This window comes from Silene latifolia, chromosome 8 (genome assembly GCF_048544455.1).
Source record: "Silene latifolia isolate original U9 population chromosome 8, ASM4854445v1, whole genome shotgun sequence".
NCBI lineage: Eukaryota > Viridiplantae > Streptophyta > Magnoliopsida > Caryophyllales > Caryophyllaceae > Silene > Silene latifolia.
The window spans coordinates 81,941,676-81,955,271 of NC_133533.1; the positions used below are offsets into that span (position 1 = coordinate 81,941,676).

General features: G+C 36.7%; 1 long non-coding RNA gene across 1 annotated transcript; it reads left to right on the forward strand.

Annotated features, from left to right (window-relative positions):
- The first annotated feature begins 4,490 nt into the window (after positions 1 to 4,490).
- On the forward strand, positions 4,491 to 8,186 carry LOC141597009 (uncharacterized). The gene is made up of 3 exons (XR_012522662.1): positions 4,491 to 4,840; positions 4,967 to 5,146; positions 7,952 to 8,186. It is a non-coding gene; the product is annotated as an uncharacterized LOC141597009 (long non-coding RNA).
- The last annotated feature ends 5,410 nt before the right edge of the window (positions 8,187 to 13,596 follow it).

Genomic DNA, 13,596 nt, shown 5'->3' on the forward strand with positions numbered 1-13,596 from the left:
AAAAGTAACATATACATGTCGAAAAATACGGTTAAAGTTCCATCTTGGTCTCTTGAATACCACAATAAAGCAAATGGGAAGAAAAAAAAAAAGAGGGAGTATTAATAACCCTATAACTTTACTAATAATGACTATACAAAAACCCGGCCCAAACCAAGCAAACCCCCAAACCCGAGAAAATATCATAATTACCATGCCCGACAATGACCTGACCTGACACAACCAAAACTCAACTCAACCCGACAAATCTATCTATCCGACCTGACAATAATTCGAATCCGTTCCAACCCAAACCCGAGCTAAGAATTGACCCGACTAATCCGAGCCATAAGCATACCGAACTCGACCTGATCATAGGCATTTCCTGAACCAAATTCAACCCAACCTAAACCCGGCCCAAACAACCCAATTACCACCTGTCTCATAACCAATTTATGAAACTATAAATGAATTGTGTAATAGATATAGAAATAAGAAATAATTTGTGAACACAAAATCTCATTATAGAGGGCACATATCCGTCTATAACTAAAGACGGGTCAAATACAATACCACATTTCTAATAGAATAAGTAACAAGTGGGATGGTGAGCGCAAAAATATTACCACTTTTAAGCTATTTAACCTGTTTTTAGCTATAGACAGATATAGCAAAACTAGCTCATTTGCAAAACAAGCATGGAGCAAATTGATCTGCATATTTAAATCATATTAACATGTGGCAAATTCTTGTAGACAAAGAATTTGTTTGTTTAAAAGAAAAAAAGAAGATAAGATAACGGCAAGTTTGACGGAGTATCAACGAGGTCCTTATAGCTACGTCCTCATTTCTACCTTTCCAAAGATGACACTTAATTTAATTTATATTTTAATTTTATTTTAACAACATGATATTTTATGATAAAAAATAATGGGTCCTGATTTTTGCAGTATATATTTTACTCATTGTAGTACGCTTTTGACAAAAATACCCCTCTCATTTCTCTTCCCAAAAATCATCTCTCTAACATTTCTCTCCATTTTCATCTTCCACCTTACCGTATAGTGTACTGCAAGATTAATATTGAATATGGTATACGGCATTGTAAAGTTTAAACAATGCATCAGAACTTGTGAAAAATAATCATAATATAACAGCGAGTACAACCACCACATATGAGTTTTTATAAATTTTTCAGTGAAACTTTGTGCAGTACATTTTCTCCCATTATTCTCCTGGTTCATCCTCCACCTCCTCTCCCACAACTCCATACCACCGCCCTTCTCTGCCGACAACCACCACTAGCCGTTGTCGCCCCCAATGCTGGCCGGATTTTTCCGCACACGCCGTCTTATGATACTACGCAAGAGGAAAAATAAACAAAAAACAAATTGCAAAACAAAGCAATCACCTTACTACCAACCTTTCTTACCACTGTGAGATCCCTGAAAAAATCTCCTTTTTGAAATTAAATAATTAATATGGAGTCGCTTTTAGGTTTTATAAAAAAAACATACAAAAACAATTTAACGGAAAAAGCCCCTTTTGATCCCTGGAATGGGGAATGATCCGTCACTCCGGTCTGAACCAAAGATTGCGGATTCGGGGGTAAAGGTACGGTCAGGGAAGGTGTTAGGCACCCGGACCGCCCATCAAACTGACGGCCTCTACTATTTATTTGTAATATTATATATTTGACGAAAATTGACGATAAAAAGGTTAGTTATACAATTTTATACAAGACAAGATGAAACAACCCTCAGGCCTATGTGGATGTTGACTATTAATGAATTTCGACTTTGTCGTAAATTAACGGCTCTTATGCGCTTATATGGGAACTGGGACGGTTTTTATGTGAATGGTTTGATTTGAAACTAAGATAAAATATTTGTGACGATAATTTGTACGGAATTTGAATTCGTGTGATTCGTGTGTGTATTTGTGAATCCCGTATGCTTCGTATTCTCGTCTGCTGTGTGATATTTATAGTAACCTTATTAGGATTTAGGATGAGGCTTAATGCAAACCACAAAACTATCTCTCTTCTTTCCCTCTCTAAAATTTCCCAAATAAATAAGTAAAAAAACACAAAACCCTTTCCTCTTCTGCTCCGCCGCCGCCCCCTCCCTTCTACCACCCCATGCTAGCCCTTTCTTACGCCGGCGATTTGGCCTCCCTGAGGTCGATCTCCGGCGATTCACCTCTAAACCACCAATAAAGTTCGTGATAAATCAGTTTTAACCCACTTTTTTTCTTCTTCTGTGGGTTTCTATTGATTTGGTTCTTTATCGGTGTTTTAGATCTGAATGTGAGGGCTTGTTTGTTGGCTTGGTGGTAGTGACGGTGGGTTCAGCGGTGGCGGTCCTCTTTTTCTTTCATGTTTTCTGTTGTTCTTTTCTTTTTTCGCTTCTGCGTTGTTCATCCGTTTAGGCTTCGTTTTTAGTTTGGTCTTTTTGTCCTCTCCCTGTTGGAGAGTTTTGTCCCCACATATGGTGGGTTTGCTCCCGCTTTTTGTGGGCTTTGTCTCCCTTTTGGGATTTGTAGATCGATGCGGAAGATCGGCGCTCTCGTTGTTTCTCCTATGGTGGTGCAGCTGATTTCGGTGTGTCAGATACAAGAGGTTAGATCAGAAAAAACTCATCTTTCACAAAACTCGTTCAGATCCGAAGAATCCCTCCCGTTGAGCTGTGTGAAGAAACAGCGGTGTTTCCGAGGGTGTGCAGAAGCCTCTTGCATTCTAATTAGTGATCTTTGTTTCGCTAAAGATGGTTTTTCTTTGATGTTAACGATATTGTATTTCGTCTTTTCTGACATCTGTTGTAGATGCCGTATGGCTTTTGATTAATGAAATCGATCTTTCCCTTCAAAAAAAAAGGATGAGGCTTAATGCAAGTCGGAATCTAAGAGATAATATTTTTGTCATATATAATTATTAGTGTACGTCTCTGAGTCATAGTGATTTGCGGTCATGTGCTGCAATATGGTTGTTGGACCCTAACATTCCTAGTGTATCATGCTACCCAACATATATCTCTTCCTTAATTTGTTTCATCCTTTGATCCTTGTTCTTACTTTCTTTATCCAATCATAATTGGGTTTTATAAGGAATGGCAAGAGTGACCTTTGTACACCTACTTGGGCCAAAATCAACGACATGGTACAAATGGGCTGTTGGATTGAATAAAAATATAGCGGGTGTATTATATCGGGTTAATAAGGTGGGTTGCCTTAATTAATTGGGTCAGATAACTATTTGGACTTGGTTATGGAATAAGATGTCAAAATTAGAAAGAATGGAACAAAGGTCTACGAATGGTTTTATGCCATTGTTAGTAACTTTTCGGGAAATAAGCGTAAAGAGCCGTAAATTATTAACATTGTCGATTTTCATTTAGTCATTAAATATTAGCCTCATCATCGGGTACTCTTAAGGCTAGGTAGACATTTTGAGGTGTCTACAGAAGCCCCCACTTTGACCGAGTCTGAGTAAGACGAAGGTCAAAGTAGTCCGGTCGGGACAGATAAAGGATAAGAAACGTACATGGGCCTCTTATATTACCCGTCTGGAGCAGCTGGAATCTAAAACTGGCTTAGCAAAACTTTGTTTTACTAATCTGAAATGAAGTTGGTAAAACTTTGTTTCGCCAATCTGGAAACTGGCATGGCAAAATTTTGTTTTGCCGGTCTGGAATCTGCTATAGCCAAACTTTGTTTAGCTGATCTGGAATCTGGTAGAGCGAAACTTTGTTTCGCTGGTCTGGAATCTGGTTAAGCAAAACTTTATTTCACTTAAGAGTGAACCTGCAAAATTTGATTTCACAAGCTCGAATGCGTGTCGGGGCCAATTGACCGAGGATTCAAAATTTTATTTTGAAAAGGGATTAGAATGTAAAATTTTATTTTACAAACTAGAATTTGCAAAATTTTATTTCGCAAAGAGGAAAGTTCAAAAAATTTTATTTTAAGAACTCATATGCATGTCGAGTGGTTTTGACCAAAGGATTTCAAAATTTTATTTTGAAAAAGGATGGATAAGATCGTAAAATTTTATTTTACAAACTTAGATGTGTGTCGGGACCGTAGACCGATAAGTTTGAAAATTGCAAAATTTTATTTCATAAAAAAAGGGCAAGTTCAAAAAATTTATTTTAAGAACTTAAAATACGTCGGGCGCACGACTGTAAAAGGATTTGAAAATTGCAAAGTTTTATTTCGCAAAAAGGCAAGTTCAAAAAATTTTATTTTAAGAACTCAAATGCATGTCAGGGCCTGCCGACCACAGGATTCAAAATTTTATTTTGAAAAAGGATGAATTTGAAAATCGTAATGTTTTACTAACAAAATAGACTGGAATTAAAAAATAAAATTTGAACTTGTAAAATGAGTGAGGAACGTAAATCCATTTACAAACTGGGATTTAAAAAAAATCGTAACATATTATTTTGGAAATAATTTAGTGGACATTTAAGGGAAAATGACGTGCTCCTAACCCAAACTTGAAATGGACTTACAGCTTGAATCACAATCACATGTTTCAGAATTGACTAATTGGGGCAAGACTTGTTTTCCCCAAATTACATGCTTTATTCTAGAATCATCCCATGACCAAATTTTCTCGGATCTCTCGATTGAAATTCCTCTATTGTGACTCAAATGAAGTTTCAAGCAACTAATTGTACCATCCTGATTTGGGACGAGATCAATCTTCTGAAGTTGTGCCGCCATACCCATCGCTAGATTGGCGATAAGATGGTCGATGACGGAGCGCCGTCGGGGCTGACATGGCCTTGATCCTCAGACGGACTTTGCATTTCGGATACTCATTTCATCGATCAAGTTTCCCTTCGTATTATGACTTCAGGTTTGTTCTTCCTGTTCTCTAATTAATTTTCTTAAATTCCACCATTGTTGCTCAACGAAGCTCCAATCATTCGTCACATTGTGATTGAATTTTTTTGAATTTCTTTCGTTTGTTGTTGCCCATCAGAGAAAACGCCTATCAATTCGACTATCCTTAATATGGGATGAAATCGGCGACAGTTATTGTACTGTCGATAAGCAATCGTTCGAGCTTCGGATTGGTGACCGGATGACTGATGATGGAGCATTGTCGAACCCTTGCCTGTGACATTTGAACAGATTTCTTGGCACCGGCTCCAATCAAGCTGTGAGTATTTCCGTCTCTTTATTGACTGATTCATATTTATGCCTCTTTTCTTTGTTTTATTTCTTTACTGGTCAAGTCGTATGCTTGATTATACGATTGAACTGATAGTTTTACTGGTCTTATGAATCAAGTTGTGTGCTTGATACATAGCTTCTGGCCAAATTATGGGTGCTTCCCCTTTCTTAGTCGATTGATGTTGAATCCATGCTCTCTTCTTTGTTTTTTTATATTTTTGGTTTTATGGTTTTACCGATTTCTCGAATCAAGTAGTGTGCTTGATAATACGACTGAACTGATTCCGCAATTATGACATTAATGCAAATAATTTATGATGTAAGACGCAAGTAGTATGCTGATAATGCAATTAGAATGCTTATGATGCTAATGATGCAAGATGCTAATGTACTTAAGACAATGGAGACAAACACTAGCTAATTGACAATGCATTCTTTTCCTAAAATAGACCACGGACACATGACACATCTCATTTCTAGTCCTGTTAATTTTTTTTAAAAACGTGCTATTGAGCATGATCTGGGCAAGGGACATAGTACTCTACTCCTAGCTGCTTAGGTGTTATGCCTATTGAATTGTCATTGCTTTGTAAGTCCTTACAATATTATCGGTCAGGCTGCCGTCTAAATGTAGTCAAACATGTGCGCTGAGTGTTTCCTTATGCTCCTGATCTTAACTGAATTGAACTTAACTGAAACTCTTCACTATATGTTTTGTGGTAGCCACCTGTTCAGGTCTTTCTTCTGTTTATTTTTTTTTCCGACCTGGTGTGGGTCGTGATTGTCCCCATGTTACATCAGTGTCTTTCACACACGTGCTACTGTTTTTTTTTTCTCTTTTTTTTTGTTTCCGGCCTAGTGTGGGTCGTGATTGTGCCAATTTTTTTTCTTATTTTTTTTGCCTTGGATTTTGAGATTTGTAAAATGAGTTTTGCCCTCTTTACAATAACAAGCTCGGCTAATTACCCAAAACTAATACTATAGAAATAAAATACTTTTGTGACCGTGTAAGTGTAGCGTACATCCACCGAATTCTTAGATGCTAAACGAGGGTGATAAATGGAATGGAGTGGAAGGGTCTATGGTGTTAGAAGACACTGGAGATCTGTGTGCCTCTCTCACTCACCTAAATGAATGAAAGGATCGTCCCAAGAGGAATGGAGACAAAGTAACTGTGGATTGACTCGTCTGAGAGATGAAAAAGTGACTACTCTACAATTTTTATTTGCATCTTGGACTGAAGCTTTTTTTTGTTTTTTTTTTTACTGGAACTTTTTTTTTGTCTTTTTTTTTACTGGAACAATTATTTTGTCTTTTTTTTTACTGGAACTTTTTTTTTGTCTTTTGAATTTTTGAGATTTTTGATACGGGATAAAATTGCAACTTTGGCTGGATTTTTTTGTCTTGTGGATTTTCGAGACTTTTGACATTGGATTTGTATCTATTGAGATCATAATTTCTCTCTTTGAATATTTGAGAGTCTTGAAGCTGGATTTTCTGCTTGAAAATGTATTGGTATTTAGACTCATGTCTTAAGTTCATTCTAAGGGACTTGTGGTCACCTATCTTGTTTTAAGGGCATGGAGTATGCGCTCCCGTGTTTTATTTGGTAAGTTTAGGCACGGGTATACTAGGAATCTGATTTTAATATTTTTGGGCTAGTCTTCTAGCCTTAATGGAAATGGATGACAATATTTGCTAAAATGGTCGATCATATGAGTTTATGCTCATCTAGTGGTCATTTGAAATATGGGAAATTGATAAATCTGGTAGATGGAGAGTTGTGCTCCTTTGGTAGTCATATGGAAAATTAACGAATCGGGTAGAAAGATGTAGTCTCCAAACCTAGAGGTCACCTAGAGACACGATGATCAAGGAATTATCACACCACAGGAGGTGGAAAAGGTGGTCAAATGCATGCCCTCGTTCAGGCTGACTCTAAGAGGTCGATTGATCTAGACTAAAGAGATACGCCCTAAAGCATTCTAAATCTATTCTACTAGTTAAGGGTAAAAAGTAGAATAAGTGACTAATAAAAAGGACATATGCGCGTTTTATTTATTTATATGTAACTCAAAAGGACTTGAATGGTCCTATCTTAATTAGACACTTATGTAAACTAGTGTTTTTTTTAGGTAAGGTCAGGAACACTCGTATGAGATTATATGACTATAAGAGTGAATTTTCTTATTCTGTTGACATTTTTGTTCTTACTCTTAGTTTTTATTTTTATATATATATATATGCAAGTGAGAAAGGACTTGGATGGTCCTAATTTAATTATATTTGATGGAAACTTCATGTAGGTTGGTATTACCTAGTCTTCCTCTACTCTTCTTTGGTTCCCAAGCTAGAGTGGCTATTAGGGTCTCGTTTACTCCCCCTATCCCGGATGATGATATCTTAGCTTTAGAAAGTTTTATTTTATATTATAATAAACAGGACTAGAATGAGATAAAATGGTGAATGCATATGTATCTAATGCTAGCTAAAACCTGAATGCAAGTACCTATTTTTTTTACATGCTCAGTGTTATTGTTGTACTTTTACTTGCTGTACTTTTACTTTTGCTATACTGGACCTATTATATGCAAGTGCTGAATGCTGGATGCGTGTCCACTGGCCTAGATACGAGACACAAGGTGATGCATGCTCTACATGAGACCTCGCCTAAGAATGTAAATTACTATGTTGAATGCATATGCTGAACTTTCTAGGATGCTGAATGCTGCACCCTTGATTCAATGCAGGTACTAATATATACTTTGTTTTTGACATGTCAAATGAGCAGGACGGGACGGGCGTCAGGTGCGCTGACGGACTGATGCGTTGGACTCTGGACTGGTTTTTTTTTTTTTTTTTTTTTTTTTTTTTTTTTTTTTTTTTAGTGTGTGGAACCGATGGACAGAATGACGAACTACGAACTGAGAAACTGACGGACTGACATGTGAACTAGCTAAATGCAAAACCTGGTAAGTCGATGAACTAGCTAAATGCAATACTTATGTCCTACGATGCCTCCCTAAGTGTAATGGTTCATGATGATACGAGATCTTATGGAAACAGACACAAACAAATGTGGTGATCGTGCTAGACGCTACCATTATGAGGACGTAGCTGCAAATACATGCTTAGGCTAATCTATGGCTTATGTACATGAGTAGACAGACAATGCATACTAGCTATCCCTGTTATCCCACGTCTAGAACAAATTCTATTTATCATAATAATTTTTTTTTTAAATTTATTACGAGTAAGATTATGTCAAAAATTAACAAACATGACACATAATATAGCCTAACAAAGGTTCTACGGGATCTATGGTTAGGTTTGTGGTTGATAATTGGGTACTCACAACATTAAAATACCCGAGGGTATCTCTCGCTTTTGTGCTCCCCCAGTCATATGGACCAAATGAGTTGCCAAAACGCGACGTCATGAGGTGGAAAATATGTGTAAGGCCTAGTCGGTCGAGTGGACCTTCTAAGTATACAACATACTTTGCCGAAGGTGAATAGGGTAGCTTAAATGGCGTAATATTGGCTAACGGGGAGCCTACACTTTTTTGTCTGATATAATTATATATATATAAAATATAAAGTACAATAAAACAAAACTATTTTAATATACACATCAGATAAAATAATATGGAAAGTAAATACTCATATCAAAAGTGTCGTAGATTTGCATTGCATGGGACGGTAAGGACAGGTATAGACGATTCATCAAATTCTTTGTTACTTGTTAGCCACGTTAAAACATGCAATCAACAACACTTGCTACTTTTGTTTGTTCTTGATTTATTTCCCTCTAATCACAACACTTCCAAACAGTGCTCCAAAGACGAAAACAATAAACGTCAAATATATATTATTACCATTAAATTTCAAGTCTTACCCTCTTATTAAGTCCCCAGCAGAGTCGCCACTGTGAGATCCCTGAAAAAATCTCCTTTTTAAAATTAAATAATTAATATGGAGTCGCCAGTAGGTTTTATAAAAAAACATACAAAAACAATTTAACGGAAAAAGCCCTTTTGATCCTGGAATGGGAATGATCCGTTTCTCCGGTCTGAACCAAAGATTGCGGATTCGGGGGTAAAGGTACGGTCAGGGAAGGTGTTAGGCACCCGGACCGCCCATCAAACTGACGGCCTCTACTATTTATTTGTAATATTATATATTTAACGAAAATTGACGATAAAAAGGTTAGTTATACAATTTTATACAAGACAAGATGAAACAACCCTCGTGTCTACATGTGGATGTTATTTATTATTAATTTGAATTTTGACTTTGTCGTAAATTAAACATTTCTTATCTTATATGGGAACTGGGACGGTTTTTATGTGAATCGTTTGATTTGAAACTGAGATAAAATATTTGAGACGGTAATTTGTACGGAATTTGAATTCGTGTGATTTGTGTGTGTATTTGTGAATCCCGTATGCTTCGTATTCTCGTCTGCTGTGTGATATTTATAGTAACCTTATTAGGAATTTAGAATGAGGCTTAATGCAAGTCGGAATCTAAGAGATAATATTTTTGTCATATATAATTATTAGTGTACGTCTCTGAGTCATAGTGATTTGCGGTCATGTGCTGCAGTATGGTTGTTGGACCCTAACATTCCTACGTGTATCATGCTACCCAACATATATCTCTTCCTTAATTTGTTTCATCCTTGTTCTTACTTTCTTTATCCAATCACAATTGGGTTTTATAAGGAATGGCAAGAGTGACCTTTGTATACCTACTTGGGCCAAAATCAACGACATGGTATAAATGGGCTGTTGGATTGAATAAAAATATAGCGGGTGTATTATATCGGGTTAATAAGGTGGGTTGCCTTAATTAATTGGGCCAGATAACTATTTGGACTTGGTTATGGAATCAATTAATACATACATATATATAAAGCAGAAACTTTTCGAGCGATATTAGAGAGTCCAATTTTTTTTAGAATTCCTAACAAGAGTAGATTTCAAACAAATTTAATAAAATTCTCCTAATAAAAGTAGATTTCTTAATATTTTAATAAAGTTATCCTAATATAAGTAGATTAAATTTATTTTAATAAAATTATTCTAATATAAGTAGGTGATACTCAAAATACACAATGTAACTAATTATATGGTATATTAATTATAATATAAACATTATTCATATTCTATATCGAGTTAATTAGATTTTACTCCCTTTTGAAATTCACATTTTAAAAATTACTCCCTCTTGATTTTTTTTGCTAAAATTACTCCCACGTTGCATTTTTTCCTAAAATTATTTCAAAACTCCAATTTAAGTGACCTATTTTGCATTTTTGAACTTATTCCGTTTGTGCGTTAGCCAATTTATACTTTGAAAGGTACAACTATGTAGGCAAATAGAGGGAGAGTTCAAAAACAAAGAAAATAAGTCACTTAAATTGAAATTTTGAAGCAATTTTAGGTAAAAAATGCAACTTAAGGGAGTAATTTTAGCAAAAGATTTCAAAAGGGAGTAATTTTTAAAATTTGAATTTCAAAAGGGAGTAAAATATAATTAACTCTACTAATCTTAAATTCCATTTGTCATACGTACTAACTGAAAAGTTCACTGAAACCTAAAAATGTAGCTTAAAAGGTAACTGAAAATTAAGAGATGATAATTTAATTGATTAAGCCAGAAATGTTTTGTAACACCCCCTCATACCAAGGTACCTTACCAAGGACTACCCTAGCATGAAAGGCTGTTACTATCTCGGTTTCCCGAGGTTAGTATATCAAAGTTACAAATTCCAAACAACATTTATTAAAGTATAAAAGTTAAAGATTACATTATCTCAGACCAACTCAAAATAAACGTACAAGGTCTCAATACAAATGAAATCCAAGACATCTAAACTCATAACAACGGAAGCTAGACTTGACGTGGTGACTCCCCATGACTGTCCCATAGCTAAACATCCGCATTACTGTCACAATCCGCTCACCATCCCCGAATGGATCACCGCAGGTTTTACAAAACAACAACACGGGTCAGTACTACTCAATCAATATAAGACAACAAACAATACAACCGGCTGATCATCGATCTCACACGATGAACCGACTACACCGAAGTGTGTAGCCCCGCCATTACCCATCGCAACAGGTAATCCTCGCCGCGATGGTGTGATGACCCATCCCCACCTAGTCCACTCATCAACGAGCGACTAACAATCCCCGTCCCTTAATGTGCACATCCCCTCCCGTGGCGGGTTCCACGGAGGGCGAACTAGGGTGTGAAGCCACTCCCGCAAGTGACTCCACCACAATCACAATCACATGACATCATAACCATCTCAATCCCCTCACACCAACATCGTCACAACAATCTCCATACTCCGATGATCGTGAGATAACAACAATTACAACAAGCACAATCTCAAATCAATTGACAAGAACCGAGTAGGAAACCCTACCTTTTCGCAATCCGCTATCCGCAATCAACCATACAAATGCATAACAAATATCACATCGTCACCTACAACAATAATCACATAATACAATTACACATTGCACAATCCCATTTTCCCCAATTCATATATACAGTAACCCCAAAAGAATACAAATGACAAGGGAATGAAACTTACCAACAAAGAGAATAAGAGACTACACGCAAGGATCACGACGATTTTTGCACACACAACGAGATATGAGGATGATTAGGGAGTGATTAGGGAGAGATCGTAGAATGATTAGGGTTGGAATGATGTTTAGAAACCGACGCGGAAATATAAAATACCTAAACATTCCCTAATCAAACCGTCGAAATAACACTCCGCCAAACCGGACACTCGGTCGAGTAAGTGTATACTCGGCCGAGTGTCCCATACTCGGTCGAGTGTTCACTTTACTCGGCCGAGTGTTCCCCGGCAGAACCAAAACAACACACAACCTCAAAGACTACTCGGCCGAGTAGGTTCTACTCGGTCGAGTAGTCACCAAAGAAAATCCGTAGTGTTACAATCTTCCCCCCTTAAAAGAACTTCGTCCCGAAGTTCACACTCTACTATAAAACAAAGCACAACACTACGCCACAAGACTATACCAACCACATATAACAACACCAAGGAACTATACAAGTCACCACAAAAATCATTATCCCGAGTCAAAGCAAAACAACAAACAAAACGAAACACGACCGCGAAGTTCTAACCCAACCTATAAAACATGGACACTTAACACCAACTCCACAAACTACTCTTCCTTCCACAACACCAACTCCACAAACTACTCTTCCTTCCACAACATGGCTCACGATATCGTCTCAACTATAGCATAGGCTCTCAATACTGACTCCATAACATTACCCAATATAATGTTGCCAACCTTGTATTACTTCCATAACACTCAATAGCACTCAATCCACAAAAGAAGATCAATCATCAAAACGGAATGTTACATTCTATCATCCTTAAAACGAACTTCGTCCTCGAAGTTTACTCAAACACATAAACATCATCTTCCAATGTCAAAACTATTAGACTCATAATCATTATCATTCAATCAACACCTTTGTTGAAATATTCTCTCATTGCTAAACATCGAACTACTACAAGCACGGTCATGACCTTTAATAAAATCAACACAAATATCCGTCCTTTATGCTACACCAACACTCTACTTCCAATTATACTACCATATGCACAACCATCAAAATCTCTTTTATCGCATCCTACTCCTCTTAAGATAAATGTTACGTCCTCGTAACTCACTAATACTAGATCCTTAGCTATACCTCTCATTATCTTCATCACCACCACATGTCAAAGATAACCACTTATAATCTGAACAGTCGCCATGCATATATCTTAGGCTCTCTTACTTAAACAACTCTCATCCTTCAATTCACTCGTCACACCCCCTAACCTATACCTCAAAATCCTTAACTTAACCCAAAACTTCAACTCTTCCACATTACCGCAATATGACATATATCTTTATATAAACTATATAAAACTCATATCACCCAAAAGCATAATTCACACTCCACACTTGTTACGTACACTCACACTAGATCCTCAAGTTCTTTTCTTTCATTACCGCAAAACTCATACATAACTGAACGTGACACTAATTCCCAATATCCTGCACTCACTATCTCAACAAAAGATTATGAACCACTTGTCGCTTTCAGATCATTACAACACATATTCCACGAATCACTTGCCATGACCATGACTACCGATGCCTCATCTTAAAACAAGATAAAAATTATCGTAACAACTTCTCACAATGTGTCCCATCAATGAATATCACTATACCATGACAACAACGAAAACATATACAACTCTCTTTCACATCATACTCTACCCTCATTCCCAAACCGAAAGGCGGTAAGAAACATCAACAAAACAAAACAACAGTCTTTATGTTCAACCAAAACTCACAAGGAACAAAGACAAACAAAACAA